At 44.8% G+C, this 14,793-nt stretch overlaps 1 protein-coding gene across 1 annotated transcript in view; it reads right to left on the bottom strand.

Annotated features, from left to right (window-relative positions):
* Window positions 1–14,793, bottom strand: part of MSRA (methionine sulfoxide reductase A) — a 302,427-nt gene that overhangs the window by 87,858 nt on the left and 199,776 nt on the right. The window lies entirely within an intron of this gene.

Here is a 14,793-nt window from a genome sequence, read left to right as displayed (position 1 = left end):
GGCACAGAAGACTCGGCATGCACAACTCATGCCAGCATCACCTGTCTTCTGGGGCTGGGAAGCAGGAACCTACTGTCCACCAGGTCACCAGCCTCTGTCCCTGGAAGTGACACACAGTTTCTTACTTCCATCCAAGAGCTTTGTTTGGCACACCTGGCCTTTCTCTCAGGTGTCTGAGATGAACCTCATGAATATTGAACACTCACCTTACCTGACTAGGAAATTAATTTCGTCAATTTGAGCTGACAGCTCATTTTAAATTTAAAATGAGGAAATGAATGGATAGCCCTTGTTTTATCAAGAGGGAGGTAGAAAGGGCATCAAAATAGCGAACAGCCCTTGGAAAGATGGCTCAGTCATAAAGTGCTGGCTGCACTAGCGAGAGGACCTAGGATTTATCTCTTGTACCCACCAAAAAAGCTGGACACAGTTGTGAACATGTGTAATGCAAGAACGTATCATCAGTGACCAGTGCAGGCCCATACAGAGCAGCACAGATCACCAGTGACCAGCACAGACCAGCACAGACCAGCACAGATCACCAGTGACCAGCACAGACCACCACAGATCACCAGTGACCAGCACAGACCAGCACAGACCAGCACAGATCAGCACAGATCACCAGTGACCAGCACAGACCAGCACAGATCACCAGTGACCAGTGACCAGCACAGACCATCAGTGACCAGCACAGACCAGCAGTGACCAACACAGACCAGCACAGATCACCAGTGACCAGCACAGACCAGCACAGATCACCAGTGACCAGTGACCAGCACAGACCAGCAGTGACCAGCACAGACCAGCAGTGACCAGCACAGACCAGCACAGATCACCAGTGACCAGCACAGACCAGCACAGATTACCAGTGACCACCACAGACCAGCACAGATCACCAGTGACCAGCACAGACCAGCACAGACCAGCACAGATCACCAGTGACCACCACAGACCAGCAGTGAGACTTTTTTTTAAGGATGTTTACCAAAAAGACACCAAGCATAAATAGGTGACATAAAATGGAGCAGCCATGCATCTAGCACTCTCTGTTGCTGACTATAAATGGAGTCTGATGGCTACTTGGAGCTATCCCACCATTTTGATTTCTCTGCCATGATGGATGGGCTACACCTCCAACTGTGACAAAAATAAGTTCTTTCTCCCTTAAGTTGCTTTTGTCCATTATTTTAATGCAACAACACAAACTGAAACTAAGACTCAATACAGGAAAGTATATAAAGCATGTATACACATGTATCAAAAGTACATAAAACATGTTACATGATTTATTAAAATGTACACTTCAATGTTACAGTAACGCTCAGAAGAAGACCACCGACATAAAGAGATGGAGTGCCTGTGTGCCTTCTAATGACAATGCCTTCTAGTTTAGTTTCACTAGTTTTGAAATTTATGAAGAACAAAGATGTTTCAATATCACATTTTCTTCATTTTGTGGCTTCAGAACCAGCACCACGGATGCCTTCCTTCATCCGGTGATGAGCCTGTGACTAGCCTGTGACTAGCCTGGGACTAGCCTGGGACTAACCTGGGACTAGCCTGGGACTGCCAAGGACATTCTCAACATGCTCTCTGCTATGCGTATACATGGTGTTCTTATGGGTACATGCATAGGATGGGAGCTGGTAGTCAGTGAGGTTTGCACATCTTCGATGTAACTACATGTGAGCCACTTTCTGGAGCAGTGACCCTGCTTTACAACGTCCACTTTGCTCTACCCAGCGTCCGGAACACATATGTGCTCATGTCTGATACTCCACTTTCTGTCAGGGAGCTTTGTCCATAATGCAGTCTCACTTGGCCTTAATCTGTATTCTCCTAATTGATAGTGATGTTTTTAATTTTATGCTTCTCCATTGCTATTTAGATACCTTGGCCACATTTCTTTGTAGCAATCTGTTTTTTAAAAAAAAAAAACAATTTCATATCTTTTAAATACTCTGGATATAAATCTGCTATCACATATAATCATATTACTCTTGGCATTTTCTTTACAATAGTTTAATTTGCTTAATTTTTATTTATATTTAATTTATGTGTAGGAGTGTTTGTCTTCATATACACCTGGTGTCTGCCGAGTCCTTTCTCCAGCCCCCACAATGCTTTATGATAAGCCAAAATTTTGAGAAGGATGAATTTGTCGAACTTATTTTGTCTTTTTGGTTATCGCTCACAGACCCATATCACGATAAAGTCATTCACCTGAAGTCCTGCATACTTTACTTTTGGCTTTTAAGTCTTAAATGTCCAAGGTATTGGTTTTTGTGCATTGATTGAGGCAGATTTTCCCACTAAGAAAAGGATCTAGGACAACAAACACACACACAAACAAAAGGAGTCTTCATTCACTGAAAAGCCGTCTCCCCAGTGCTCTGAAGCGATGGTGTCTGTAGCTCTGTCCTCAGGCATCTCCACTTTTGACTTCGCTCTTCTGCATGATCTGTTTATCTTCCCCCACATCAAATGCATAGCAGCCTAACTGGTGCAATCGCACAATGACTCAAGACTCGAAGAAGAAAAAGTTCCTGTGTTCTTGTAGTTATATAAGAAAACATTTGCTTTTTATAAATACTGGGGATTTGTTGTTGTTTAAGTCCAGAGAAGAGGGTGGAGGAGAAGAGAGTAAGAACAGCAACAGCACAGCAGCAGAAGTGTAGGTTTTCACTGGGGCTTATACAAAATTTACAAAATATTCTAAGAGGAAGTCTAAGAGAAGCCCGTTTGTTACTGGATCCTCCAGCTATCCCATGGCTTAGTGAACACTATTAGAGATTTGTTACTGACACTTCCCTTCAAGGAACCTCTATCGGAAATTCTCATGGCTGAACCTAATAGTTTATCTTTTGAGTGTGCAAAATTCATTTAGTTAGAGCTGCTAGCCCCTCTTTGCCTCTTGAGAGCATAGGGCACCTAGCCTGGTAGAGGCTGATGCATCCTTGGTAGACTGCTTCCCCACCCAAGTTGTTTCCTCCTTTTAGAGCTCAGGGCCTAGGCAGGAGTCTTGGGAGTTAAGACTAGAAGTAGCAGATGTCATTTTGCCATTGGTCAGAACTCAGTCACATGACCACTAGAAGAGGAGGAAATCCCAGAGAGCTGGGGATAAGTGAGCATTACTCAGTCATTCACTTTGCTTCTCTCCTTAACTTAGATCTGAAGAAGAATCCCTATCTACCCCAGTACAAGGCAGAATAGAGACTGTAACAGAGTGCACATCTCTAATGGCAACTCTTGTGAGTTTGACACCTGCATGGGCTACATGATGATGAGTTCCAGGCTGCCCTGGGCTACAAAGTGAGAAGTAAATAAACAAGCAAAGCACATAAGACCAAACAAAACTATAGTACTTGCTCCAACACGGTACAGTTTCTGAATAGCTCACTGTTAAATATCATGTATGCACACAGTAGGTCTTTGTACAGACTCTTTTCCAGGCTTTTCTCAAAAATACTAAATTGTGTTAAATACCTTGCTGCATTGACTTTGGTAGCCATGTTTTTCTTTTAATCTGTCCAGGAAACACTTTGTACAGTTTTCTTGGTTAACGCTGAACTGCTAACCATTGTGCTCTGGAGTCTACTTGCTCATGGTTAGCACAGAACCGCTAAACCACGTGCTCTGGAGTCCAATTGGTCATTGTCTCAAGATGTCACCAATTTTAGTTTGCTAATAGCCCACTGGAGATTTCTGTACACAAGTTCCCAGGTAAGACTGTACTGTGATTTTGTTTTCTCATGTGCTCAGATTTGAGTGTCAAGATTATAGGGAGGCATGGAACATACTTCCACTCCCTATTCAGCCTTTGGAAGACATCCCACAAGATGGCAACCTTTTCTCTCGTAAATGTTGATAAAACCCACTGAAGCATATATCTTCCTAGGTATGGATTTAGTTTCTCTAAGGATCCCTTAGGTTGTTTCATTCTTTTGGGTTCTATTTTTTAAGGGGCTTATCTTCAATGTAACTTTCATCTCAAGTTCATTGCTGCAGATGCCCTCTGAGTCTTCCAACATGTTCAGCGTTTGCAGTGAGATTCCATTTTTTATTTTTCATATTGGGGTTCTCTGCCCTGTTTTATTTATTTATTGTTTATTTGTTTGTTTGCTCTGTTGTTGTTGTTGTTCTTGATCAATTATTCTAACAGTTTACTAGTTTAATGCACATTTGGAAAGTCTTGAGCTTCATGGTCTTCTCTGCTGTGGTTTGAACTCCACATCATTGGTTTATGTTGTTAATTATCTCTTTCCTACCATTTGAGATTACTTTTGGTTGGTTTTCATACATCTTGAGATAGATGCTTGTGGGTTGATGTTAAGGCAATGCATGATTGGACACTGGAGAGGTAGGTGGGGAAAGAGGCTGGAGGAGAGGAAGAGGAGGGCTAGGCAGAGATTGACAGAGGAGATGGAGGCAGATGTGTATGTTCCTCTTGGTGCATCTCCAGCTTGATCAGGTTGTCATGATTATTTCTAAGGGTTTCTATGGGTCTAATTTATCTTTTCTAGGTGGGCAGTTTGTATCGTTGTCTGCTGGTTGTAAGCTTATGGTGTGGGGTTTTTAAATTGAGAATTTAACATATAAACCTGTTTGATAAGTTAATAGATGTGGAGTCATGTTTTTACTGGACCTGTGGAATGAGATGTGTGGGTACCAGGCTTGAGAACTAACTGCTTAGGAGATTGCGCTCCAGCTCTGCACTGAAATGCCTGCTGGTGAGGCTCATGCAGCTCCTGGTGCCCAGCGTAGCTCCCAGGGAGTAAGACTGCAAGAAGGGGGGGGGGAGTAACAATAGAACCTTTTAAATATTTACTACAACAGATGTTCTTCTGTCTTCTCACAGATGGGTTTAAGATCTGTTTAGCCATGCACTGTGAACTTGGATATATAGTATCCTAATCATCACCTAATTAAAGTATTTTCTAATTTTGTTCATGACTTATTCTTAATAACTCGGTTTGCTAGTGATTTTTCTTGTCAGGACAATAATAAACAACTTTAAGGGGGTTCATTTTGGTTAATGGTTTGAGGGAACATGGTTCCTTGAAGTGGCGAAAGGCATGTGGCAGAACTTTCCACTCTGCTTGCTTAGCTCACTGGAGATCAGGGAGCAGAGACAGGACAAGAACCAGGATTTCACTGTAAGTGTCAAGTCCCCACCCTGCACTGGGCCACTTCCTCCTGCTGGCCCTCACCTCCTAAAGGCCCCACAACCCCAAACAGCGCCACCATCAGGGGATCAAGTGTTCAAATAGACAAGCCTATGGGGACATTTCACATGCAGACAAAAATTCAAGATAGTTAGAAATTAAATTTTCTTTTTAACATAAGGGAACTTTTCTGGATAACTGACTGCTATTAATTTCCAGTAGAATGCAGTGGTTCTAAGAGAATTCTAGCCCATGTGATTTAAAACCTGTTAGCCACACTAATCTTTTTTCTGGCTTAGTGTATGTTCTGTGTATGATGAGAAGACAGACCATTTCCAGGTGCAATACAGGGCTTCATATGTGTCCAATAAGTTCATGGCTCTAAGCTGCTTACACCCCCAATGCCATTAGTAAGGACCTCCAAACCCACATTTTATGGTGCTGGAGAATTCTCCCAGAACATGGTATCTCCCATCCTCTTCTGACTGTCTTGCTCCCTGTTTCCTTCCATCTTGATCTGGTCATTTCTTACAATCTGCCAGTTGTTGCTTGTGATGTTTTCAGTGCATTCTGAGTGTGTGACCCAACATCTTAAGTCATTTTTAATCTGGGAGGTGAACAAAACAGCCCAGCCTGCCATTGTTGGAGCCTAGTAACTCCAGTTCCCACCAATGCCACCGGCTCTTTCCTAACTTAGGACCCTTGTTTGAAGCCTAGTAGTTCTTCTGACTTCATATTTTATTGCTGTAGTACATGGTTTTCAGATTCCAAATGATGATTTAAAATGTGTGTAATCCCTCTGAATGTTTCCAACAGCCCAGTTATCTCCCTCCCACTGATCCTCAAGAGCACATATGAAATTGTAATGGACACCACAGGAGTTAAGACACTGGCAAGTGTGCAGTTCTTTCCAGTCACCATAGGCCATGCTTCCTGCCTTCTGAAATCATCACTTAACAATGCAGAGTCACATGTCTTACCAGAGGAGGAACCGAAGGCTTGTAACTGAGCCTAGAGAAACAAATCACATCTTTGTCACATAACGGTAATAATGTCCTAGTGGGCTCTGGGTGAATCCTCTTGCCTCACTGGGGCAATCCATCCATCTGAAGAATGGGTCTAACTTTTATGGGTACCTTTAAGAATCTAATAGGGTTTTACATACATAAGCTCCCAAGCACTGTGGCCAGCATGGAGATGCTAACCACTAAGAGTCCTTCAGTCAGTTGGGAGGAACAGCCGAGCAAACCTGTTCCATATGAGCATTCAGTGAAAGGAACACTTGGGAGTGCAGACAGCAGGGATGCTACGCACATGTATGATGACACTATGCAGGGGACGCACACTCGAGAGAAGAATTAATAAAGGAAAAAATACCAGGTTCTTTGTTTCCCTTTTCTCTGTTCCCTGAAATTCTTAAAAGAATGAAGCCCCTTGCAGAATTCATAATGCTGGGTTTGGGCCATTTTTACATTTTGTGTGTGTGCAGCTGTTCCCTCACTGCAAGGGTGCACATCTGCTCATTAGCAATACAATATAATTCCCACTGTCTAATTATTTGCAGATGATAGATTTCTTACACATGATCTAAAAAAAGGATAGTCCTTCAAAACTGGTGACTTATTTAAAAAAAAAAAAACTAACTAACTTAAAAGGGTCAGCACAATAAAGTTCAGATATTAATTTGGCAAGTTCAAATATACACACACCAGCACTTAATTACGCACTTGATGGGAAACAGGAGGAAATGGGACTTTTACCCTGCAGTTAATGTTTCCCAGTAGACAGTGCGGTGGTGTGCATGGGGGAGACTGGCTGCTCTTCCATGCACCTGGAAAGAGGTTATAGGGTAGCCACACTGAACCGGTAGAGTATGTGAAAGGGGAAAACTCGGGCCAGAGGAACTGGCTAGAGAGGCAGTCTCCTTGGGGGTCTGGAGAAATGACCTGGTGGCTCATGTCTGTAAGCCTCATGCTGGAGGCTGAGGCTGAGAGAGGTAATGTCCAGAGCTCTGTGGCCAGCCAGTCTGGCTAACCAGTGAGTAGTGGGTTTGGTGAGAAACCCTGCCTCAAGAAGCAAAGTAGGAAGCCATGGGCAGGACACTTGTCATAAACTTCTGGCCTCTGTAAGTTTACCTGCACACACACACACACACACACACACACACACACACACACACACACACACACACACTCTGTACTGGGAACTTTCCAGCCTTCCATGTAAGCTGAGAAATCTTGCATGGATTTGCATTCTTGTAGCTGCCCCCCGTCTCACTGGCCAGTTCATCTACCACCATTGCTGAGGCACGCCTTCACCAATATTAGAATCCTCCTCTTGAGGATTTCAGTGTAGACTGAAGACCAGCAGCAATCCAGGAATTCTCTAGGCTGCCGGTGCCAGATTGGGACTGTAGTGACATCCAGCTGCATAAGCTCCAGACTTACCATTCTCAGCCTCTACGGGCACAGAAACAACACATGATCCGCTGCATTCACACACTGACAAGGAGGAGGAGGAGGAGATGTGGAGCTGGTCAACATCCTTCCTAGGTACACAGAGCCTGAACTTGACCCCATCACACTCACTAATACCTGAATAGTAAAACTTCCAACAAATACCATACTTCTCTCTAGGCATATGGAAGTTTGAGTCTTTTAAAAAAAGATTTATTTAACTTTTATGTGTATGAATATTTGTGCACCATGTACATACCTAGTGCCTGCTTAGGTCAGAAGAGGGCACTGGATCCCTGGTTCTGGAGTTACGGAGTTTCGAGCCACCATGCGGGCTCTGAGAATTGGACCTGGATCCTCTGCAAAAACACAGGTGTTCTGCATTGCTAAGCCATCTCTCCAGCCCAGAGTTTGAGCCTGTATTAGTAGGTGCACACCCAGCTAAAATTATACGTTATCCAAGAGGAGAAACAGACACTGGGTCGGTAGCCACTGTGAACAGGGCATGGCTCCCAAAGGACTATCTGCAAATTGTTCTTGGTTTAGAGCTACCAGGGAAGACCTGCAAACCCCACAGTGAGCTGGCATGGCTAGTGCCATGGGATGCATACTATGGGTAGCTATTCCCATTTCCCAGAGGCAAGTGAGGCTGCTATAGTTAACAAAATGTGGCTTTCACTTTAGGGTGGAATTCAATCCATAGAACTAGTATTTCCTGCTGTCACTTTAAAAAGGACACTGATGTCATAACTTATCACAAAGGACCAGCATGTTAACATAGGAGGAGGTACTCTTGCCCGGGAGTTTGCTCCCTTCTAGAGCTAAGGGAAGAAGCTAGACTGAGCCGTCAGCAAACATGGGGCCCACCAACACTAGGCAAAGCTCTGAGGCCTTAGGAACCTTGCCTCTTCTCTTCCATTAAACGAGGATTACAGGCAAGATGAAGAGAAGTCAAAAATCTAAAACACTCAACACTTAGGCCTAGCCCCTAAAAGGTTCTTAATAACTGTAGGGGTCCCTCACCCCAGATAGACAAGATGAAATAGCTTATGTCTGAGAAGTCAGACAGTGTATATTGTGACTTGGCCCAGGGTCTGCATCTGAACTCTGTATCCTAGGCAGCAATACAAATATGGAACTGTATCACTGTTGTGCACATATCCTGGCACTGGAGGCTGGGATCACATCTTCTCATTCCCTGTCTCAGAAGCAAAATTCAGAAGCCTGTGAGGGAGGCTCACTGTCTGCATCAACAGCATCATGGAATAAAAACACAAGCCATGTTGAACTCATCCCAATCACATGGGGACAAGAGAATCTGAGAATCTAAAACCCAGCCTCTCGCAGACAGAGGGCAATGTCAAACTTCAAAGTCAGGTGAAATGCTGCTGTGTTGAGGAAGTTCGAACTCTGCCTGGCACTCCCTTGGTACCTTGAGGTTTTCATGCTTGTCTAGTTAGTTCTTATGCCAGATACCCCATGAGGCTTGGCTGCATCTTTAGCAGATCTGATGGCTGTTCTTGGTTGTCGACTTGACTATCTCTGGAATGAACTATAATCTGGAAATAGAGGGTACACCTGTGATCCAAATCTTGAGGCTGGAAGACACAGGCTTTTGGTGTAGATCTTGAGGTGGGAAGACACACCTTTGATCTAGGACACGCCTTCTGTTGGCAGTCTACATAAGGACAGGGAAGAAGGAGGCTTCTCTTTGCCTGCTTGCCTTCACCTTGCTAGCACAGCACCCCTTCCCTAGCAGCAGAGACTTCAGGATCCCAGCAAATACAGAAGATCAGCTGAGACCCCAGCCTTACCGGAATGAGCAACTACTAGATTCTTGAACTTTCCATTCACAGCCATTATTTAGATTAGTTGGACTGCAGCCTGTAAGACATCCCAATAAATACATATACATTTCATACATTCTGTGATTCTAGACAACCCTGACTAATAAGAAGATTAAAGAAAAACAGAAAAGTTCAGAATTGAGTGTCTTGGTCCAACATCTCAAATCTGGAGAGGGTCTAAATTGGAGCCAGAACCCAAATCTCTTTAATCTCAGTCTCTTCCATTTTTCCTGTGGAATTTCAGCAGTTAGGGGACAAAATGGTTACACCTATAGTTATGTCTGCCCCTTGGGTTAAGACAGAAAACAAACACAAGATGCACTGGCCTAAACTTACGGATTTTTAGTCAAAGTACAGATTTTGTAGTAACTGGTGGATGAGGTAAAAGAGTCTCTTCTTCTCTAGCTAAATGTAAGCTGAGGTTTCCAGCCAGCTACTCCACTCCAAACCACTGAGACACAATCTCTTGGGACTGGCTCAGTGACTGTGGAAGAACAAATTTCTCGACCTATCTATAACTCTGTGTGTCTGTGTATGTGGATGTGTGTGCATGCATGTGTGCTGTGTGCATGTGTGTGCATTGCTGTGTGCATTCATGTGTGCTGTGTGCACGTGTGTGTGGGTGTGTGTGTGTGTGTTTGTGTGTGCACGTGTGATATCAGTTGCCCTCCTTAATGAGTCGAGGCTTCTCATTGAATCCAGAGCTCAATGCAGGTAGGCTGGCCAGCCAATAAACTCCAGGGATCCGTCCGTCTCTACTCTCCCAGCTCTAGAATTACAGGCCAACAACATCTGGATAGGCTTCTGACATAGACACTGGGCTCTCCAAACTCTTTCCCTCATGTATGTATAGCAGGCACATTACTAAGTCACCTCTCCAGCCTCCATACAGTATCTTAAAGCACCAGACTCTTCCAGTTCTTGCCAGTTTTGTCCCCTTCTAAGTAGTGACCATGTCTGTGACTCTGTTCTGCCTGTGAGTGTTGCTTCAGTCCCTTGAAGCACAGACACATAGCATTTCCTGTTTCCTCTATGTCCTGGGGATGTGATTTACTTGAATAGAGATTTTAACCTTGAATTCATTCTGCCTCTTCCATGGTAGTACCCTCAGCATTAGCAAAAATCCCCGTAGTAGTAAATACTACCCAAGGGTTCCATTTTCCCTCCAAATACAATAAAACTCCCATCCAAGACTGTGAGCGGCCCATTCAGACATTTGACAACTTCATCAAGAAGGTTCTACAATCTTCCAACATGCTATTTGCAGTCTGTGTCTCTGGAGTCATGCTTTGGGGGAAGATGTGCATGTTCTCTTGGAGTGTGCTAGCTTCAAAGGCCAGGCGGCCCTTCTCAGCCCAGCACTGTCCGTCTCTGTTCAGACAGGAGGTTCTCAAACAGGGGGCAACATTCCCTGGGTGGCTTTAGGAATTGCTTAGTCTTGCTTCTGGAAAAGAAATTTGAGGGGCAGTTGCTCCACAGTTCAGAGTTGCCCACACCCACCATGCTGCTGGCTCCTGAAAGTTTCCCCTCTGCATGAGGCAGCCTTGCATGCCTGCACCACCCTCACCCTAAAGAGGCTTTAGGGCTCTCTTTGCACACCAATTTCCCTGGGAAACTGAGGAGGAGGGGAGCCTAAGTTCATTCACAGGCTAACTCTCTCCTGACCACTGCCTAACAGTCAGACAATGGTCTGCAATCTGACCTTGGAGAAGTAACACATGACGACAGGTTCCGAAGTCTCAGGAGTCACTGGAATATGATCCAGGGTTCCTCTGGATTTGTGTTTTGGCTTTAGTTTTTCTGGTGTTCATTCACACTTGGTCTGATGATGCTGTGCAGTCTCACAAACTCTTGTCTGAGTGCTCAGTTGATCTTGGTCCACTGGGTTCTGACTGCTTTCTTATGAGAACACATTTTCCTCTGCTTCGGGGGCTGAATTCTCCTACCTATCTGGAACATTTAGTGATTAGCATCACCACAGGCTATGCCTGACAAACAGAGGACATACAGGGTCCTGAGCGGACAATTGCTTTCACAGCTGTTCAGAAATGGTGACAGGAGAGTCTCATACATTTTCTGGTCACATATCTCAAACCCTGAGTACTTATTCTGAATTACGGAGGAAACCCCTAATCAAACCTCAGAGTCTTGGTGACCTCCCTTTCATCTTAGTCAATGGTGAGACTATTAACCTAATGGCTTGCATCGTGATGAAATTGGACGGATGGATGAGTTGGAATTCCTGTGATTGAAGGCATAGAAATTTGAGTCTAGCTAAAGAGCAGGAAGAACACATGGCTCTGGGGCATAGGAGGTCACAAGGCAGATGGCAGAGAAGGAGGCTAGCTGCAGGAAGAACAGGTCTCAGGCCCCTGGAGTCTCCTGGTGCATGTCACATGTCTCTGTCCCTGTTTATCTTCCTCCCTGGTGAACTAACAGAGCACTCTTAGAGCACCTTGTCACCCAGCAAAGGAAGATACCTTCTTTTTTCAGGTAACAGCTCTACGGGATGACTTTAACATCTCTGCTAAGTCATCTACCCATCTCCTAAGCAATAGAACAAAAGCCTTGCGAGGTCATGAAGTCATCCCTTAGGCCAGTGAACCTAACCTGGCATCTAGAAGGTTCCTGGGGAACCTTGTAAGGGAGAGGGAGAGAGAGGAGGAAGAGGGGAGAGAGAGGAGAGAGAGAGGGGGAGGGAGAGGGGGAGAACTGGGGGATGGAGAGAGAGGGGAAGAGGGGGATTGAGAGAAGGGGATGGGGAGGGAAAGGGGGAGAGAGAGGGAGATGGAGAGGGGGAGGTGGAAAGAGAGGAGAAGGGGAGGGAGAGGGAGAGGAGGAGGGAGAGAGACTGTTGGCATGTTTCACTGCACTGAGCTATCCCCAAAGTCATTCTGGTCATTCATGGGAAGCACATTGAAAGGCAAGGATTCGGTCCATGATGCTCACCTGGATGGGTTTTTAAATGACTTCTAGGTTATGAGTCTATGAATGACATTAAAAACATCCCTAGAAGAAAAGCAGGCTGTCACGGTGGATAGTGCCGAGTGCTGTCACTCTGATGCACAGTGTGACGGGTTCACTAGTGTACCCCTCCTCTTTTCACAAGGTGATGTCACTGCTCCGATACCACAGAATGTGGTTGCATTTGTAGATTTAAAACAATATGTTTTGATTCTTCAAGCGTTTTATTTTATATGTATGGGTGTTTTGCCTGAGTGTATATTTGTGTACAATGCCTGTGCCTGGTGCCCTTGGAGACTAGAAAAGGATATTATGTAGATGCCAGGAACCAAATCCGGGTCCTCTGGAAGAGTAGACAGTACTCCTGACTGCTGACACATCTCTCCAGCCTGACTGATGTTTGGTAATAGTTAATTAAGTATAACATGATCACTAGTAAAACTGGTGTCTTTGTAAGAAAAGGAAACCCACCTAAAAAAGACCACACAGGGACCCAGAGAGAAGAGGGCCATCAGCACACCAAGAAGAGAGGTCTCAGGAGACAGAAAGCCTGCTGACTCCTGCCCTTCATGGCTGAGAAGCCTCCAAAATTTTGAGGCAATAAATTCCAGCTTTTGAAGCCAGCCAGCCGTTCATACCTTCTTATACGCTAGAAGAGTAACACAGACTATAAACAAACAAACAAGAAAACCAAGAAGAGGTGTGTGAGGGCTGTGTAAGCATGGGAGAGAACAGAGTCTGCAGGGCCTTCCTCGGGGACTCTCTTGGATGTTTGGGGGCCATACCTGAGCTGATAAGGACACAGTGCAATGGGCAAGATATTATATTAAAGGATGGAAAGGTTGAAGAACAGCAATGTGTGGCACTGTCTGAGATGTCACTGAAGTGAAGCTTCAGGGGCCTTAGAGGGACAGAACATTGTGCAAAGCAGCCAATTTACAGGCTCAAAGCTGTCCTGCAGGACCTTGCCTCCGGCTTTCTGGATTCCTGATGTGGGTCTCCTGGGTGGTTTAGAAGCTCAAAGCATTCTCTCTTGACCCCTGGCTACAGGTCGGATGACTAGAAGTCTGCATCACCCGAGGGAGACTCAATAGCTTGAACTCCTGGATATAAGCATTGGTCAGAGTTTCTTATCCGAGCTGTCAAGGTGGCCTTCTTCTCCAAACTCTGATGACAGCAAACCTTTGGACTGAAGTGCTCTTGGCCCTGTAGACCTTGACCCACTGACCCACATCGCAACTCTAACTCAGGACCCACCCCATAGAAAAGCAGAAGGCTTGGCTACAGCTCCACTGTTAGGCCTTATCTACCCGGGCTCACCTAATGCCATTACAGCTCTCAGTCTGCTCTACTTGCCTTTGCTCTGATCTTTGACCTCTGCAAATGACCCCAGTAGTGGGTAGTTCTAGTGGGACACGTTGGGGGACACACTTGACACAATACACAGCACTTAATGACCCACCAACTTGCTTTGTTGGGCCCATGTTAAAATTTCACCACAAGCACAAATATAGCTGGAAAGGAAACGTCCACTCCTTAAGAGACTGTCAACATGGCAAACCCATCACAGAAAATCCCAAAGGAAAAAATGTTTCTGTGAGTAGACAGAGGCTGCCCAAAGGATGCTTGTACAAGATCCCAGTTCAGAAGCTTCTCCATCCCCGAGCACTGACAAAGCCACCCTGTAAGGAGGCTAGGGTGCAGTGGAGAAATCTTTTACTGTTGACTATAGTGTTAGCCCACGAGGGACTTTCTGCTTGTGAGTGTATCCAATTAATGTATCTGGCCACCAGATACTGTTTGTAGTCAAAATACATTAATATCCCCATGTAACAGATTCCAAGGAGGACGAATGAAATGTTTGAATAACTCAAGTTGCATTGTGGACTACTGAACACTGGTTTTCACCTTTATATTCTTTTTGTCCCTGTAATCACCCACAGACATTTCTTTTAAAAAAACAAACCCGATAACGTCAAAAAGATGAGAAAGGCTAAACTCTGAGAAAACAAAGGGACCATAAATCAGGAAAACTTTGTGGTTACTGGGAAGACACTTTAATTTTGTAGACAAAAGGCTGCATTAAGGAAGAATAATGCAATAATCAAAGGTGAAGGGATCTCCATTGTCTGGCATCTTTCTCTGTGGGAATTTTCCCACCCCTGACAGCTGTAATGGGGGGAGGGGCGCTGACTGTGGCTGCGCCTTTATTCTCTTACCCTGCACTCCCCATGTGCCCCCGCCCCGCTCAGTCAGTAAATGTCTGCAATCATATTCTTGAGCTCCTGTGTGATTTCAAGGTTCATCTCTCCCATGCAGCTCAAACACTAATTATCCCAGCTGTAATTAGTAAGATAATTA

This window comes from Micromys minutus (genome assembly GCF_963924665.1).
Source record: "Micromys minutus genome assembly, chromosome: 12".
Lineage (NCBI taxonomy): Eukaryota > Metazoa > Chordata > Mammalia > Rodentia > Muridae > Micromys > Micromys minutus.
This window is presented reverse-complemented; position numbering and strand designations above follow the sequence as displayed.